The following is an 18,161-nucleotide window of genomic DNA, read 5'->3' on the forward strand; positions in this document are numbered from 1 at the left end:
TTAAAATAGAAGTATTGCTGTTGGCATTGTTACAGCTGCACCAAGGTCTACAGGTTTTCATGGTTTTATTTATAAAACTAAACACTGTTATACCTTAGTAGTACTTTTCAAGTATCCCAGGAGTAAAACTTAGGTTAATGGTTTCTTATGTAGTGAGGTTGAAAGAAGTTTTATAGTGCCAAACATAATACTCTCTCATGTGTTTGCCTTGTATGTACATATATGGTTATTAGGTGAGGGATACCTACATTTACACATATATAATTGAGTATTTCTGAAGTGGAGCATTTTTACCAGTGGGCCATAATAGAGACATTAAGAACTGAGCTATCTAAAAATCAAATAACTTTTGGAGTCTTTACATTATTACTAGGAACTATTATAAGTATAATTTTAGTTAGGATTTAAATTTGTAATTTTTTTTTTAAACCATTCTCCAAGAGTCTTAGTTTGCATGTCCTGGTGTAATAGAAAAACAAAGTCCTTGCAAATGTTTGTTGTTTCTTCTCTGTAGATGTCATCCTTAGTCATTGATCCATATCTTTTAAACATACTTTCCTGACTGTTGTCATAGTGACCTCTTCTATTCAGTAGTACTCATCATAAGCAACAGAATGAGCAAGTATAATAACGATTATCTTACTAGTTGTTTTTGTTTGTCACTAAGTTGTGTCTGACTCTTGTGACCCCATGGACTATAGCCCGCCAGGCTCCTCTGTCCATAGGATTTCCCAGGCAGAAATACTGGAGTGGGTTGCCATTTCCTCCTCCGGGGGTCTCCCTACGCAGGGATCGAACCCATGTCTCCTGTGTCTCCTGGTTTGCAGGTGGATTCTTTTACCATTGAATCACCATCTTTCTAGTATGAAACTATAATTCTCTAAGACATAGGAACCTTAATGCAATGTGGCAATTTCTTCAAAGAATATATTGTAATAAAAAAAAAAAAAAGGTGGAAGGGGAATTCATAGGTTAATTTTCAAAGACTTAAGGGTAGTATCAGCTTGATGCAGTATACGGACCTTGTTTCGGTGTACTGATGACACCATAATAAAATCTGTAAGGTAATCAGGGAAAATTTGACCACTAATTAGATAGTTAGTAATATTGGGAAATACTCAATTTTGTGTGTGAAGTAATATTTTGATTGTGTTTAAAGTGATTTAGAGGGATGTATGGAGATAGTTAATGATGATAAACAAGATAAGGTAAGGATAGTTAATGTCTGCAAAGATTCAGAGTGGTCCAATAGAGAGGTTGGTGATGTGGGTAAAACTAAATGAATAGGTGTTGATAATTGAAACAGAAAAGTAGTACATAGGAATTCATTATACTTTCTCCTCTCGTAAATGTTTTATAGCTACAGTTTAAAAGAATCAGCTAGACCAAAAAAGCAAAACAAATACAAAACCATAATATACTTTTTAAAGTGTTCATTAGTAAAGAAATATCCAGCCTATTACATTCTTTTCCTGTTTAATATGCATAATTTCTATTTTTATAATTAAATATATTATATGGAGATTATTGCCAATCCTTAGTTAACCATAAATATGTATATGTACCAAGTCAGGATAGGTTAATTCACAGTTGTGAATAATCTTTAAGCTTCATTTTAGCCATTAATTTAAAAATAATCCATCATGAACACTTATCCAAAAAATTCAGAATTCTGTTTTGCTTTTTTCTAATGGTCCTATCAAGGTCCTTTTAAGGGATCTGACTTGAGTCTTCAAAAATGTGTAGGAATTTTCCAGGCTAAAGGGGAGAAGAACAAAAACAAAGATGTAAAGTAACCCAGTGTAGACAGAAGATTCAGAAGAGGTAGGTAGTGACCAGGTCATGGGGAGCCACATGTGCTCAATAAATTCAAGACATCTGGGGTGTGTGCTTATACACGTACAGAGAGGAAGAGAGAAAATGAATGAATGAGTGAATATTGATGTGCTTACCAGGAAACACTCTTCCATATTCTGCATATTGATATATATTAGGCCTTGATGCAATTCCAGCTCCCCCAAAGGGGATTTAGCCCATGGAAAATCTCAGAGGCATGATAAAGACACAAAATATAGCTCTATACACTGAACGTTTAAATAGTATAAATGTCAGGATGTTAATTACAGAACGTTCTAGAGATTCTTAGTTCTCTTTATTGGGTTTGAAATTTGAAAGAGTTTATTTACTGGTATCATCTTTTGGAGGTGATAGTTTGGTTTTAGTTTGTCTGGGAAAGTTATACTAAAATTGTGGTAAGATAAAATATTTATCATTTGCTTTTGATTCCATATTGAGTTTTCTTCTTTGTCCGAGATGAACCCTTTAAAAAATTGTATGAAAGAGATAAATACTCAGATTTTCCGCAGTATAAAATAAATTGCTTCTCAATGTGATTTATTACAGCACTGTAAAGCAAATTATAGTCTTGCTAACATATAAAATCCCCTGAGTTTAAGTTGACTATTATAAGGGTATTTAGAAACTTTCCTAGTACAGGATTAATTAATATATTTCTGTAATTGGACTTTGTTTCATAATGAGAGTTATCTTGATTTCTTAAATGGTAGTAATGCCGTTAGGTACAGTGGTTTTCATGTGGACACTGAATCTTTTCTTGTTCGTAAGTAACTCTGTGGCTTTTGTGACATCTTTGATGGAGACACATAGTGAAAAATACATCTCACGACATTGTACACACAAGACTGAAAGAAAATTTGACTAAACCATACTTACTGTTGCTACATGTGATGTATTCAGTTTTTTTTTTCTACTCTGTTATATATATGGCTGCATCCTGTTGATTTTTTAAAAATGAATGATAATGAAGAAAATGACAGATCCCTTTATATAGGCCCTTTTGATAAAACAGATAAGAAAAAAGGATAAGGAAGTCAAGCATAATCTCGCTTATCATCCAGATCATTCATACATACACAACATAAGGTTATGCAGATCAATACTGTATTTGCTAAGATAAGCTAAACAAAAGCCTAGAACTTGTAAATTACAGCATAAATAAGTTGGTATGTAAGGTGAAAATTCAGTCTAATCAAAATGACTCAGAAGCATTGAGAAAGCTGCCTCATTGGACACAGTATTCTTGCCTTTCCTTAAATCCAACAGCTTACTTTTCCTCTTGTTGTTCATTGGCTGAAATTAACTCTTTCATTTTGAGACAAAATTGTACCCATTTCCTCATCTTCCTCTTACTGCAAGGTGCTCACACAAGGAATAATAACAACCGAAGGAGAGAGACTCTAAAGTTTTCCTCAGTCAGGGCCTTCTGTCTCCTAGTGGAATCACCGGAGTTCCTCTCTCCACGTCCACCATTTCTAATTATCTTTATACCTGACTAGTGTAAATAAAGGAAAAAGATCACATCTGTTACATTTGTTATGCATTCCAGAAGGAAGCTTTAAATATGTATTTAAATTCAGAATGTATGATTTAATGTTTAAACATGAGTAAAAATTACCAATGCATACTCTGTCAAGCTTGAATATTTCAGGTTAAATGTTAACTTATGTTCTGGTGAATTATTTCAACTTTTTAATCTATAACAAAGGGAACGTTGCTTTAGCCAGTATGTAATATTGTAAACATTTTGGGATTACTGCAATATGCTGGGTATGAATAGAATATCCTTTACCCAAAGATCTCATAATAAAGTAAAAGAGACAAGCAAAATCAATATTTATGGGGATGATATTTACTGTTATAGGGTAGAATGAAGTGGAGAATAGTTATTCAGTGGAGGCAGAATTCCAAAGGGGATGGAAGCAATTAACTGAAGCTTTAAGGCCGATAAGGTGTTTGCCAGCGAGTGGAAAGTAGTAGGGCCTTTCTGAGCAGGGTGAAAACAGCTTGTGCAAAGGCCAAGGGATTAACTGTTTCAGAGGCTTTAAGGTTATAAGGTTCCCAGTTCAAGTTTTACATCTGCTGCTTACTGGCAAATTACTTAGTTTCTCTAAGCATCTGAATGAGGGATATAGTAGCATTACATTACTTGGTTATTTCAAGGATTAAATGAAAGCACTTGGCAGTGAAAGCTCTAATCGTCTCCCCTTGTAACTGCCTGAAGAAAGCCTGAAGGCTGAGTATGGTGAGTAGATGAGGCGTCACAGGGATGTGCAAGAAAGCGTTGTTGTTGTTTAGTTGATAAGTTGTGTCCGACTCTTTGTGACCCCGTGGACTATAGCCTGCCAGGTTCCTCTGTCCATGAGTTTTCCCAGGCAAGAATACTGGAATGGGTTACCATTTCCTTCTCCAGGGGATCTTCCTGACTCATGGATTGAACCCACCTCTCCTGCATTGGCAGGCAATTCTTTACCACTGAGCCACTAGGAAGGCCCATGGAAGAAGGCAAGGGGCAGACAAATGTACTAGTTGGGTTGCCCTAGTGAATTGCTTTGTTTGGTAGGGGGTCACTATCAGGATATCAGTCTTACAGAAAACTTGAAGTCTATTGCCATGAAGATGGTATAGAGCAGTGGTCCCCAACCTTTCTGGCACCAGGGACCGGTTTTATGAGACAGGGTGTAGGGGATGGTTTGGGAGTGGTTCAAGTGCATTGCATTTACTGTGTACTTCATTTCTGTTATTATTACATCAGCTCCACCTCAGATCAAGCTTTAGATCCCAGAGGCTGGGGACCCCTGCTGTAGAAGAGCTTAGGTTTGAGCCTCAGGATGGTGAGAAGGCAATGTGGCATTAATTGGAGGGATTTATATGGGTGAGACCATCTGTTGAGTAGATGTATCGATTATTGCAGGAATGGGCAGTAACAGATTGACAGGCGCCACATTGCCCATGGAAAAAAATTTTAAAGGTCATTACAGCAGGTTAAAAGAATTGACAGGAGTCTGGACTTCTTGACATTTTGGCAGCAACAGTGTAAATAAATAAATTCGCTCAGGCACGATGCTCAGTTCCTGTAGTGGATAAGTACAGTAGAATTACTTAGGAGGCAGCACCAGCTGATCTATTCAAGAAGAGTAAATGACTGAGATAAATTGTAAATTACTGTCATGTAAACTTTCCACCTTATAAAATTAAAACTGGAAAGAGTGTTACTATGTCAGTTTGAATAGGAAAGTTGGATATCAAGACATGTAATGGAGAAAAGATGGCCCATTTTGGCTTTATCGTGTTCCACATCTAGAAATTCTAGATCACAGCATCACTGTAAGAGACTTGGTTGTTTGGTGGTTTGTCCATTAACAAAGGCTTTTTACCCAGACTAACACATGTTTATACTCGATTAGCACTGGATATAATATTCTTAACAGACACATACCAACATAGCAGCACTGCGCCAGGTAAAGAAGGGAGGTCTTCAGGGAGCTACAGTTTCTCTGTTGTATAACTGAGAGATGAGGGGGAGCTTTCTGAAATGACTTCCTCCTTACCAGGTTGGCATATAAATTTCATCTCACATGCCAAATTAAAAAGAAAAAACTCAGAGCAATTCCTTGTGCCAGAGATGGAGAAAACAATGAAATTAGTAGTTATTTCTCAGTCTTCATTCTGTATACAAAAATATTGATTAGAATAAAGCCATATTTTTTAATGTTATTATCTGAATACTTTACATTCTGATTGTTATTTCAGTGAACGTATTTTGGTAGTACTTCATCAACTTCAGTTTAGCAAGGAAGCCATTTCCTCCCTCATTTGGTTTATCAGTTTTGATATAAGCTGAGATTCTTACAGTTGCAAGTAATAAAATCTTGAGCTGTCTTAAACAAGAAGCAGAATTTATCATGTGGGCACCAGGGGATATTCCTTTAAACACAAGAGCAGGAGTTCAGCATAGCCAGTAGTGGCAAACATTTTCCATTATCTCTTTCCATCTAATGAGCTTGTCTCTTTGCATCTATTTTATCTCTTTCCCCAAGTTTCATTTCATTCCCTTGACAGAATATAGTCGCCATACAGCATTCAGATTTATAGTTCTGTCATTTGCAGAGTTAAGTTGTTACCCATGAATCACAACTCTACATTCTTCAGAGAGAATCTGAGTGACAGGGGAGGTAACATAGTCTAGAGTTGAGCCCAGGAGCCAGAGTGTCTGGGTCAAACCCCACTTCTTCACCAATTAGCTCATTTACTTGGGGCAGGTTACTTGACCTCTCTGAGTTTCCTTTCTCTCATCTGTGAATTGAAAGTATGTTAGAGGCACCTTATAGGAAGTTAATACATTAAAGCATTTAAGAATACCCAGGACCTAATAGAGGTATATGTGTATGTGAAAGTGAAAGTGAAGTCGCTGAGTCATGTCGACTCTTTGCTACCCCTGGTGGACTGTAGCCCACCAGGTTCCTCTGTCTGTGGGATTTTCCAGGCAAGAATACTGGAGCGGGTTGCCATTTCCTTCTCCAGGGGATCTTCCCAAGCCAGGGATCGAACCCAGGTCTCTCCCGCATTGCGGGCAGATGCTTTAACCTCTGAGCCACCAGGGAAGTATGTGTATGGTGCTGCTGCTAAATCGCTTCAGTCGTGTCCGACTCTGTGCGACCCCAGAGACGGCAGCCCACCAGGCTCCCCCGTCCCTGGGATTCTCCAGACAAGAACACTGGAGTAGGTTGCCATTTCCTTCTCCAATGCATGAAAGTGAAAAAATAAAGTGAAGTCGCTCAGTCGTATCCGACTCCTAGCGACCCCATGGACTGCAGCCCACCAGGCCACTCCATCCATGGGATTTTCCAGGCAAGAGTACTGGAGTGGGGTGCCATTGCCTTCTCCGGAAGTATGTGTATAGATTAATATAATTCCAAACTGATTCTCCTTTACACAGTCTTGAAATAAGAGATTAACATTTAGCAGGACTTTATAAATTCACTTTCTAAAGCTCACTTAGGTTGTTTTGCTATTAAATATGAAATGATTGAACCAGTTGCTATGACAGTCGTTAGAGCTCTTCTGCATTGAATCCTGTTTCAGAAGTTGAGAAGTTATCTTCTATACTTGATTCTGGGAGTGAGGTTGATTTGTGAGTTAACTCAAAATATCTTTTTTGGAGGTGTTTTAGGAGCAACTGACATGAAACATATAATACCTAAAGTTTTTGTTTTGTAAAATCATAGCTTGTCCACAATGACTGAAAAATAATATTCTAGTTTTTTATTTGTTTTAGCACCCATATTTGCATTCAGTTTAATATTTAATAAAAAATATTCATTGATCTACTCCTGTGTGCTGTGCTGTATTTTTGGCCCTGGGAATCTAGGTGTGACGTAGATAGTAGAAAGACCTATATCAATTGCAAATCTTATATTATTTGGAGAGGTAAGACACAAATATTAGCTAATAATAACACTTGTCAGCCAGTGATAAGTATTATGCAGAGACTTGAAATGGAATAATGTAATTAAATTGTTTAATTGGAGGCTTTATGTTGGGTAATCAGTGAGTGCCTCACTGGTGTCATTTGAGATCTGAATGCCATCCAAGGGAAAATAAGGAAAAAAAGAGTGGCTTAGGCAGAGGAAACCTCTGAGAGAAAGCCCCAAAGTGGTACAGAGCTTGATATGTTAACAAATACTACAGTAGATTATTGCCTACATTCATAATTTTAATTTCAGAGGTTAGTATCAGAGGTTCAGAAAAATATAGATATTTTTCCATCTAAGGTCAAGGACATTTTATTCTGTCCACAATTTCCTAACATAACATTTTTTTAAAAAATTGTTTTTTTAGGCCTCCCTGCACTGCATGTGCCATCTTAGTTCACTGACGGGATCGAGTCCATGGCCCCTACAGTGGAAATGCGGCATCTTAACCACTGCACTGCCATGGAAGTCCCCACTAACATAACATTTAACTTACATTTTCTGAGACATAAAGGCTTTAGGTAACTTTTCCTTTCCTTATGACTGCCTCGGAGAAATTTGACTGTGCCTGGCAGTTTCTCTCTTCTCCTCCTCTGTTGTTCAGTTGCTCAGTCATGTCCAACTCTTTGTGACCCCATGGATTGCAGCATGCCAGGCTTTTCTGTCCTTCACTATCTCCCAGAGTTTGCTCAAATTCACGTCCATTGAGTCGATGATGCCACCCAACCGTCTCATCTTCTGTCGCCCCTGTTCTCCTCCTGCCCTCAATCTTTCCAAGCTTATGGGTCTTTTCCAACGAGCCTGCTCTTAAAAATACTTGTGAAACTTATGTGATTGTTTGACTAGTCTCTTACTAACCCATAACCTCCATGAGAACAGGGCTATGTCTGTTTTTGTTTACCACTATATCTCTAGCTCAGCCTTGTGCCTGGTGCTTTATATGCTCTCTGTACATATTTAATCAATAGTATTGGGGGAAAAAAGAAGCACCGCATATGTGTAATCATGGTCTGCAGTGGATAATGTTTGTAATGATTCAGTTCAGTCGCTCAGTCATGTCCAACTCTTTGTAACCCCGTGGACTGCAGGACCAGGCTTCCCTGTCCATCACCAACTCCTGGAGCTTGCCCTAACTCATGTCCATTGAGTCAATGATGCCATCCAACCATCTCATCCTCTGTCTTCCCCTTCTCCTGCCCTCAATCTTTCCCAGCATCGGGGTCTTTTCCAGTGAATTAGTTCTTTGCATCAGGTAGCCAAAGTATTGGAGCTTCAGCTTCAGCATCAGTCCTTCCAAGGAATATTTAGGACTGATTTCTTTAATGATTGACTGGTTTGATCTCCTTGCAGTCCAAGGGACTCTCAAGATGATTGGATACCTTCATAAATATCTGTACACATAAGATAGCAAAGGTTATTTCAAAATCTTTTTCTCCTTAGACCTTCATACTAAATTTTTATAAAATTTATTGTAGAATTAATTAGTTTAGAGTCTAGTTGAATGGGCTTCCCTGGTAGCTCAGATGATAAAGAATCTGCCTGCAGTGCAGGAGACCTTGGGTTCAATCCCCAGGTTGGAAAGATCCCCTGGAGAAGGGAACGGCAACCCACTCCAGTATTCTTGCTTGGGGAATTCCATGGACAGAGAAACCTGGCAGGCTACAGTCCATGGGGTGACAAAGAGTCAGACACGATTGAGCGACTTTCACACAAACACTAGTTGAATACTTAAATATTAGTTTTTCACTGTCTAAAAAAATAATGCATTGCTTATTTCTTTAGCTTATTCGGTGGTTCATTGAACATGCATACCTCCTATGGGCAGTGCACTGTGTTAACCTTTACGGTATCTTCAAAGAGATAATAGTCTAATCTGGAAGAGAGCCTTTCCTTGGTGTGCCTGTCACATCGTGTACCTGGGGCCTCACTGAAATGAATATTCTATCTGCTTCCCTGAGTTGGACCTTTCATTTCTCTTCACTTGGCACAGAATATCTGCAGTCCGGTGTTGTAATGAATGAATAAAGGAGTTGATGGAAAAGACAGTATGGGAAATAGAGATACTATCGAAAGATGTGAACACTTTTTAGCACTTTGATTTTTAAACTTTTACAGTTTTACCTTTTTAATAAGTAGTATAATCACATGGTTTAAAATTTCAGTATATATAAAATAGAGTCCAGTGAAATTGTTCCTGTTGTCCCAGTGGTGTTCTTTTTCAGAAATATTTTATGCAGATACAGGCAAATTGGTGTGTGTTCCTCCCCTCTCTTTTTACAGAAATTTTGGCATCCCATTCATGTTCTGTACTTTGCTTTTCCATATGTGTTAGAAATTCTTCTATGCCAGTACATCAAGGATTTCTTATGCAGTTGATAGATGCATAGTATTTCACTGTATGGAATTCTGTAATATGTTTAACCAGCTCCCAATGTATGTGTGTTTAGAGTTGTTCCCAGTATTTTGCTACTACAAACTGGTGTGGTAAATAACCTTTTGTATGTCATTTCACAGAAGTGTTAGAATATCCATATATCCAGTTCCTGGGGGTGGAAATGCTGGGTTGAAAAGTATGTGCATTTTGTAATTTTGATACATAAGCCAAATTGCTGTCCTTCAAAGATGTATCGTTTCACCCACCAGCAGTGTATATCTGTGCCCCTTTAAAGGTGAAAACTTTTGATTAACATTCTAAAGAAAAAATGGAAAAATTTCAGGTGGCTATATGGAGAAGAAAGATGTTACAGGTGAAGAGAAGAGCACTTTGAGAAGCACACAGGAGAAATAGCATGTCTGGGAATTTAATCCTGTTTGATCTAGCTAGAATATGAGAATATGAGAGGAAGGCCAGGAAGTGGTAAGAAAATAGGTGTTGGTCATGGAGGGTTTTGTGTGTAATGCTAAGGGATCGATATTTTAGTTCTATAGATGAAGGTTTTGAGTAGGAAAATGATGTACTAAAGTTGATTAATACATATTACAGAAAGAAGAGCTGTTTGTATCATTTATTTAAAGAGAAGCATACCAAATAGCTCCATTCCCTAAAGATCTTACAACTTAGTCTTTTTTTTAATCGTTAATGAGTAAAATAATGTTGATTATACATGAAAATTTGGAAAAAAATAAATAAAAAATAAAAGGCAGAAATTACTAATAATTTTACCACTCAGAAATTCTCTCTATCCAGAGAACTTCTGTGGTCCTTAAAACAATGAAAGAGAATCAATATATGTATTAGGTTAGAAAAGACAGTGATCTCCAAAAACAACCACTTGTTAAGAGATTGTGATTTCTCCCAGAAAGGAAGAAAAGAAAAAGGGATAATTTACAGCAGAGTTGTTAATGTAAGCGTATAAAGTGAAGGCCTTATCTTAAACATACAGGTGCCTATTAGAGACAAAGAACCATTTTTGTTTTCTTTAAGGACCTTTGTTGTTTTTCAGTCACTCAGTCGTTTCTGACTCTCTGCGACCCCGTGGACTGCAGCATGCCAGGCTTCCCTGTCCTTCACTCTCCCAGAGCTTGTTCAAACTTATATCCATTGAGAAGGTGGTGCCATCCAACCATCTCATCCTCTGTCGTCCCCTTTTCCTCCTACCTTCAATCTTTCCCAGCATCAGGGTCTTTTCTAGTGAGTTGGCTCTTCACATCAGGTGATCAAAGTATTGGAGCTGCAGCATCAGTCCTTCCAATGAATATTCAGGACTGATTTCTTTTATGATTGACTGGTTTGATCTCCTTGCAGTCCAAGGGACTCTCAAGAGTCTTCTCCAACACCTTACTACAAACCTTTAAGTAGATCCTGATTGCATGTACTGTTTGTCCTGTTTATGACATTTCATTGGCAGGTACTTCTCTAATTAGGATCTCAGCAATTATCAGCCATGCAAAATGTCTGCTAAGTTTCAGAAAGCTGGAGTGCACTGTTCATACTCAGGAGATCTCTTATGGAATAATCCTAGTAGTTTTAGTAACCAGGTCTTCGTTTTGTAGGGTCCATTGAAACAGTTTGTGGCAGATCCTTTCCAGGCTGTTCTTTGAAAACAGGATTTGAGAACATCATCTCCGAGTCACTGTTGTTCTCTTTAAATGCATGTGTCCTGCCAGTGCGTGCTTCACAAGTACATTAAAGTACCTTCAAATAATTTTCCCCTCCTTGATTAGATCCTAAGAATTATGAGGGGAAGAGGAGGAAGGTCCTAGGTACATTTACTGAACTATCTGTTGGAGAACTCCAAACTGGTAGATTGTGACAATAATTTTGGTGTTTTGGGATTCAACATATCCCAAGATAGTGGTAAAACTCATGCAGTATGTGATAAATGCTGCAATCAGCAAAATTGCTTAATTGTTAAAAGGTGACTTTTGGTTAGAAGCCCAAAAGCTCTGAAGTACCCTCTAACCTAACAGTCACACTTGCATTAATTTGACTTCTTCATGTGAAATAATCATTTTTATTGCTCCTGCCTAAAAGGTGCAAATTGCTTTCTCTCTTGGGTGTAGGCTGTTGAGCTTTCTTCTTATTAAAGAGACAGGAAATATATCTTCTGTTTAAAGGATTAATGTCATCTGTAAATGTGTACTCTAATTTGTCATTGACTTGAACTCTTCAAAGAAGATATGAAAAACAAGGGATAGCTTAGCACTCAAGACTCTTGCTCTTGGATGAAATGTTTTCAAGGACCAGCCTTTCCAATGATGGAAGGGTGCAGAGAGGATATGAGAGAAGACTGGAGAACATCAGAATATATTTTGTCTCTAACCAAGATGGCCATGACAGAGTTGGCTGGACTCACGAGTTCCTTTTTCTCCTACACTTTCTTCAGGAAGTGAGTACTCTTTATAATCATTGATGGAAATGGAACTTAGCACACTGCATTTGATGCAAGAAGGTTGAGACTGGACCCAGGGGAGAAAAGAGATCATTTGTTAACAGAAACTTGCCAAGACACAAGGAGTTTTTTAAAACCCTACCAGGTCAAAACATGGTAGATATTCTACAAAATTAGGCAAATAAATAATTGGAATAACTGAGCGAAAACTATTCATTTCTGTTAATTAGAAATAAGAGAAACTGTCCTGTGAACTTTCCAGAATTAAGAACACTGAAAATATTTAAAGGGTATACAAATTTGAAGTGATATTGATATCCTACAGTAAATTACCACGCCTCCCCTAAGCAATCTTCAAGGGGAAAACAGAAATAAGAACTACGTAAAATAAAGGTACTAATTCCATCTGGAGTGAAATGAAGGCATTCAGCCTACTCAAGCTTTCAAACTATATAGAAGTTTTTTTATATGTTGAACATGATATAAAATGACTATGAATTCATGCTGAACAATTTCACTCACCAGTGACCTATTTAGACCAAACCCGTAGGATTCAGCTTGCTTCTGGCTGCAGGAGCCAGGGCCCAGCTGTGCAGAATAAGTGTGACATTTGACAGGGTGACCACAGCACTGCTGACGTTGGACTGATCCACCTTTTTCTAAGCACCTCTATAGCCCAGCTGCTTGCATAGATCCTCGGTCTTCCCCAGCTTTAGAGAATTTTTCATAGGACAGTAAGGTACGTATCTTCAGTACCCCTACAAGGGGAAGGAATTAATTTCCTTTCTTGACTATGCACTGATTTCATGTTAGGAGACTTAGAGTAAGAATAGAAAATTAGTAGACTCACAAATTAAGATGAAAGGGATTGACATAATAAGGAACGTAAGGCTCAGGGTCCACAAGTTCTATAGTATTATAACAAGTTCTATAGTATTATATTTCATCTTCTTTTATTATCTATTTATTTTTAATTGAAGGATAATTGCTTTACAGAGTTTTGTTTTCTGTCAAACCTCAATATGAATCAGCCATAGGTATACATATATCCTGAGTTTCATCTTAATAGTGATAAAATGATTCAATAAAAAGAATCACATTATTTTAAAACTTTATTTAATTCAATTAACTCATTATTTTTTTTAAGTCATTTAACCTTCACAACAAAACTGTAGGCTTATTTTACAGATGGTCAAGCTGAAGCAGGGGTTCAGAAGATAACTCAAGGATACACTGCAGGAAAGTAGCAAAGTCAGAATTTGAACACAGGCTCCCTTGCTCTGGGACAGTGTTCTTAATTATTATTGAAAATGCATGGCATTAAAAAAAAAAAGATAAAATGTTTTATTTGCATTCAAAACAAAATACATGGCATTATGCTTTTTTCTCACTCATTAGTTATTATACTATAAGTATAATACTATACTTATAATTATTATATGTTATTGTATAATCTTGAGATTATATATCCCTTTGATTATCAGAATCCTGAACTTTTCTACACCCAAACAGTTTCTAAGGAAGATGGTAAGTTAGACGTTAAATCTATAATTAGAGTTTCTTTAATTTCTTGAAGGTGAATGATTGCTGTAACAGTGATCAGCCCTGTTGTTATTTACTATCTTTCGGGTAATGTGGATATTAAGGTAAACATGCTTACTTAAATTCTAAAAGCTCCATGTTTGACTCTGAGTTCTATACATGCAAAGGTTCTTCCTGTAGCAAGCATGCTTACAATGAATAAGTAAAGCAGTTAATAGTTTTGTCTGTTTTGAATTTCCCTAACTGTGGAAAAAGCATATGCTAACAAGAAAGTTATTGTTTGAATGTGGAACTGCTGCCGTCTTACTTGAATCTCACTTTTCAGTCTATTTATTCAAATACATCTGTGAACTTATTGTTGTAATGGGAAAAAAAAAAAAAACTTTGATAGTCCAGAAACTGGCACTTGAGAAGAAGATTGGACAGGTACAAAGATGGCTTATACTAAAAATTATCTTAAATGAAGGATACTTAATTATACAAAGGCAGCCAAAAATATCAAATGTATAGAGGGCCCAGCGTGGATAGCTAGTCTTTTGGTTGACAGACTCAGGACCCAGAAAAGTCTAGCTGAAACAGTGTGTCCATGAAGCATAGTAGGGCAAAGAGTAATATGTGGGATTCAAATCCAGAAGAATTGTGTGTAGTATAGCATGTTAATAGCATTTTATAGATATCTTTAGTTATTAAAAGCTAACTTAAGTCTTAGTATTAATAAAATTAAATTTTTATTAACTATGTCCTTTGCACCCAGTAATACTAGTGGAGTTAGTGCTAAGCTTACAGAAGAGAGCCAGGTAAAACGGGGTTCCTACCTCCATGGGATTTACAGTCTAATAGGCAAAATAGATGTTAAACAGTTATCAAAAAACGTTATGAATTTTATGAAGAGAGGGGAAGACCTGAGTCCTAAGGGAATTTTCAGGGAGATCTAGTCCAAATCAGAGGGACTAGGCTCTGCGGGAACACAGAGGGAGAAGTGATCTAAGTTGGGTATCAGGGACCTGAGGGACAAGGAGGTTTTAACCATCTGAAGAGAATGAGGGGAAGGGGTCTGGTGTTCCAGCAAGAGCAGCAAGTGTATCCTAAGTTTCAGGAGTGAGCAGGAAAACTTAAAGAAACGGAGCAGAGAGTGCTGGGTGAGGGAAGCAAAGATTGGCTCAAAGTTAGTCTAGAGAAGAGAGCGGCCTTTAATAGCCATGTTAAGGAAACTGGACTTCATGTGCAGGGCGATGGAATGCTGTTTCAAGGTTTTAAGCAGGGAAGATCTCAATTTTATGGCACTTGTCAGAAACACTAAGCTAATGATTTAAACGTGGCAATGCATTTGACCTTTCTGCTTCTGAATTTTTTCATCTTTAGAGTGAGAGTCTTGGGTTAACCATTTCAGATCAAAGATCTCTAATGTGCATGTAAATCTTCTGAAAAGTATCATGTCTAGGAAGAAGTAACACAGTATTTTTCGTCTGTTCTGCTCTGATTCTATTTTTCTTCCTTTCGGATTTAAATATAAGTTTTGCTATGGAGCATATTTTAGTATTTTAGAGTACAGAAAGTACTCTAATGATTCCTCTGATGTGGTTGTTTTTTTTCCCTAAAATAGAATTTTGTCATCAGAAAGGTAATATAGATGTATTATGGAAAAAATTTTTAAATGTGGAAAATAATGAGAAGGAAATAATAGTGATGGATACCGTGATACTAAAAATACTTGGAATATAGCTAGAATGAGGGGTGCAGGCTGGTATTGTCGTCGTTGTTCAGTTATCCTGCCACGTCCAACTCTTTGCAACCGCATGGACTACAGCACGCCAGGCCTCCCTGAACCTCACCATCTCCTGGATAGGCTGGTTTGAAATCTTATCAAAAGGGAAATTCCGCTGCTGGGATAGCAGAACATTGGAGGTCCAATAATAGTCTTCAGGTTTCTGAAGGACTATTGTGTGGAAGTTGGAATAAAAGGCAGAATCATGGTTAATGAGTATAGGCTGCTAGAGATCCAGATTTCAACTCAGAAATGGGAAAAACAAAACTAACTATTAGAACTTTCACCAGAAGGGTAGTAAGTTCTTCTGAATGCCTGTAAGTGTTCCAGTAAAGTGCTATGTGTGTTTAAACAGTATATAGTCACTTAGGGATAATACTGAGGACATCCCAGCATCAGCTAGGAAGTTAAACTATATGAACTTTGACTCCACAATCAAGGCTTTTATTTTCGAATCTTAATTCATTACATATTTTGAGGAACACATAACTGACTTGAATAATTTAATACTTGTTAAAGGAAGAAAAGTAATTTAAGCTACTAGGTGTCTTGACTTTGAAGAGATGCTGGAAGTTTTAAAGTAATTTTTAGGTATGTCATTTTTTGGTATACAGTTCAGTGGCATTGGTTATATTCATCACTGTTTATCTCCAAAGCAGTTTCACCCACCTCCCCCCACAACCCTGATTACAGAAACTCTGTCCAGTAAGCAGTTCTTCCCTATTGCCCTCCTTTCTTCTAACCCCTCGTCACCTCTCATCTACTTTGTGAAATGCTTATTCTAGGTATTTCATACAAGTGGAATCATAGAATGTTTGTCGTCATGTCTGGCTTATTTTACTTACTGTAATGTTTTTGCGGTTCATCCACGTGGTATCATATTAGAACTTCATTCCTTTTTATAACTGAAGACAGCTTGTTACATGTGTATACTATACGAGCACATTCTGTTTCTCTGTTCATCTGTTGTTGGGCATGTGGATTGTTCCCTTATTTTGGCTGTTGTGAATAATGCTACAGTGAACACGGGTGTACAATTATCTGTTTGAGTCTTTGTTTTTGATTCTTTTCAGTATATACCTAGGGGTGGAATTGCGTCAGTTGGTAAAGAATCCTCCTGAAATGCAGGAGGCCCTGGTTCAATTCCTGGATTGAGAAGATCTGTTGGAAAAGGGATAGGCTACCCACTCCAGTATTCTTGGGCTTCCCTTGTGGCTCAGCTAGTAAAGAATCCACCTGCAATGCAGGAGACCTGGGTTCCATCCCTGGGTTGGGAAGATCCTCTGGAGAAGGGAAAGACTACCCACTCAAGAATTCCATGGGCATCCATGGGGTCACCAAGAGTTGGACATGATTGAGCAACTTTCATTTTCACTTTCACTTTCAAGTTAAATATAGAATTATCCTACGAGGAATCACCACAGTGCTTTCCATGGGGGCTGGACGACTTTGCATTCCCACTGGCAGTGTAGGAAAGTTCTAATCTCTCTACTGCCTCACTAACATTCTTAACACTTTTCTGACTTTTTATTTTTGTTTTTTAGTCTAGCCATCCTCATGGATATGAAGTGGCTATCTCGTTGTGGTTCTAATTTGCATTTCCTTATGAGGACTAATGATGTTGAGCATTTTTCATTTGTGCTTATTAGCCATTTATGTATCTGGAGAAATGTCTACTCATCTCCTTTGCCCATTTTTAACTGCATCAGTTCAGTTCAGTTGCGCGGTCTTGTCCAACTCTTTGTGACCCCATGGACTGCAGCACGCCCGGCCTCCTTGTCCATCACCAACTCCCATAGTTTACCCAAACTCCATGTCCATTGAGAAGGTGATGCCATCCAACCATCTCATCCTCTCTCATCCTCTTCTCCTCCTGCCCTCAATCTTTCGCAGCATCAGGGTCTTTTCAAATGAGTCAGCTCTTCACATCAGGTAGCCAAAGTATTGGAGTTTCAGCTTCAGCATTAGTCCTTCCAATGAACACCCAGGACTGATCTCCTTTAGGATGGACTGGCTGGATCTCCTTGCAGTCCAAGGGACTCTTGAGAGTCTTCTCCAACACTGCAGTTCAAAAGCATCAATTCTTCAGTGCTCAGCTTTCTTCACAGTCCAACTCTCACCTCCATACATGACCACTGGAAAAACCATAGCCTTGACTCGATGGACCTTTGTTGACAAGTAAAGTCTCTGCTTTTTAATATGCTGTCTAGGTTGGTCATAATTTTCCTTCCAAGGAGTAAGCGTCTTTTAATTTCATGGCTGCAATCACCAACTGCAGTGATTTTGGAGCCCCCCAAAATAATAACTGCATTATTTGGTGGAATTGTAAGAGTTCTTTATATATACTGGATATTAAACCCTTATTAGATATATGTTTCACAAATATTTTCTCTCATTCTGTAGATTGTCTTTTGACTTTCTTGATGTTCTTTGCATAAAATTTTTAATGTTGATGAAGTCCAACTTACTTTTTTTGGTTTGTGTCAAAGATATTTTTAGTTAGTTAGTTCAGTCACTCAGTCGTGTCTGACTCTTTTCAACCCCATGAATCGCAGCACGCCAGGCCTCCCTGTCCATCACCAACTCCCGGAGTTCACTGAGACTCACGTCCATCGAGTCAGTGATGCCATCCAGCCATCTCATCCTCTGTCGTCCCCTTCTCCTCCTGCCCCCAGTCCCTCCCAGCATCAG

At 37.9% G+C, this 18,161-nt stretch overlaps 1 protein-coding gene and 1 pseudogene across 7 annotated transcripts in view; both read left to right on the top strand.

Moving 5' to 3' along the window:
* The window catches only part of RABGAP1L (RAB GTPase activating protein 1-like), a 680,557-nt gene that overhangs the window by 585,946 nt on the left and 76,450 nt on the right, over positions 1–18,161 (top strand). The window lies entirely within an intron of this gene.
* LOC104996042 overlaps positions 1,176–18,161 on the top strand; it is a 50,384-nt pseudogene continuing 33,398 nt past the window's right edge.

Source organism: Bison bison, unplaced genomic scaffold (assembly GCF_000754665.1).
Source record: "Bison bison bison isolate TAMUID 2011002044 unplaced genomic scaffold, Bison_UMD1.0 scf7180017864289, whole genome shotgun sequence".
Lineage (NCBI taxonomy): Eukaryota > Metazoa > Chordata > Mammalia > Artiodactyla > Bovidae > Bison > Bison bison.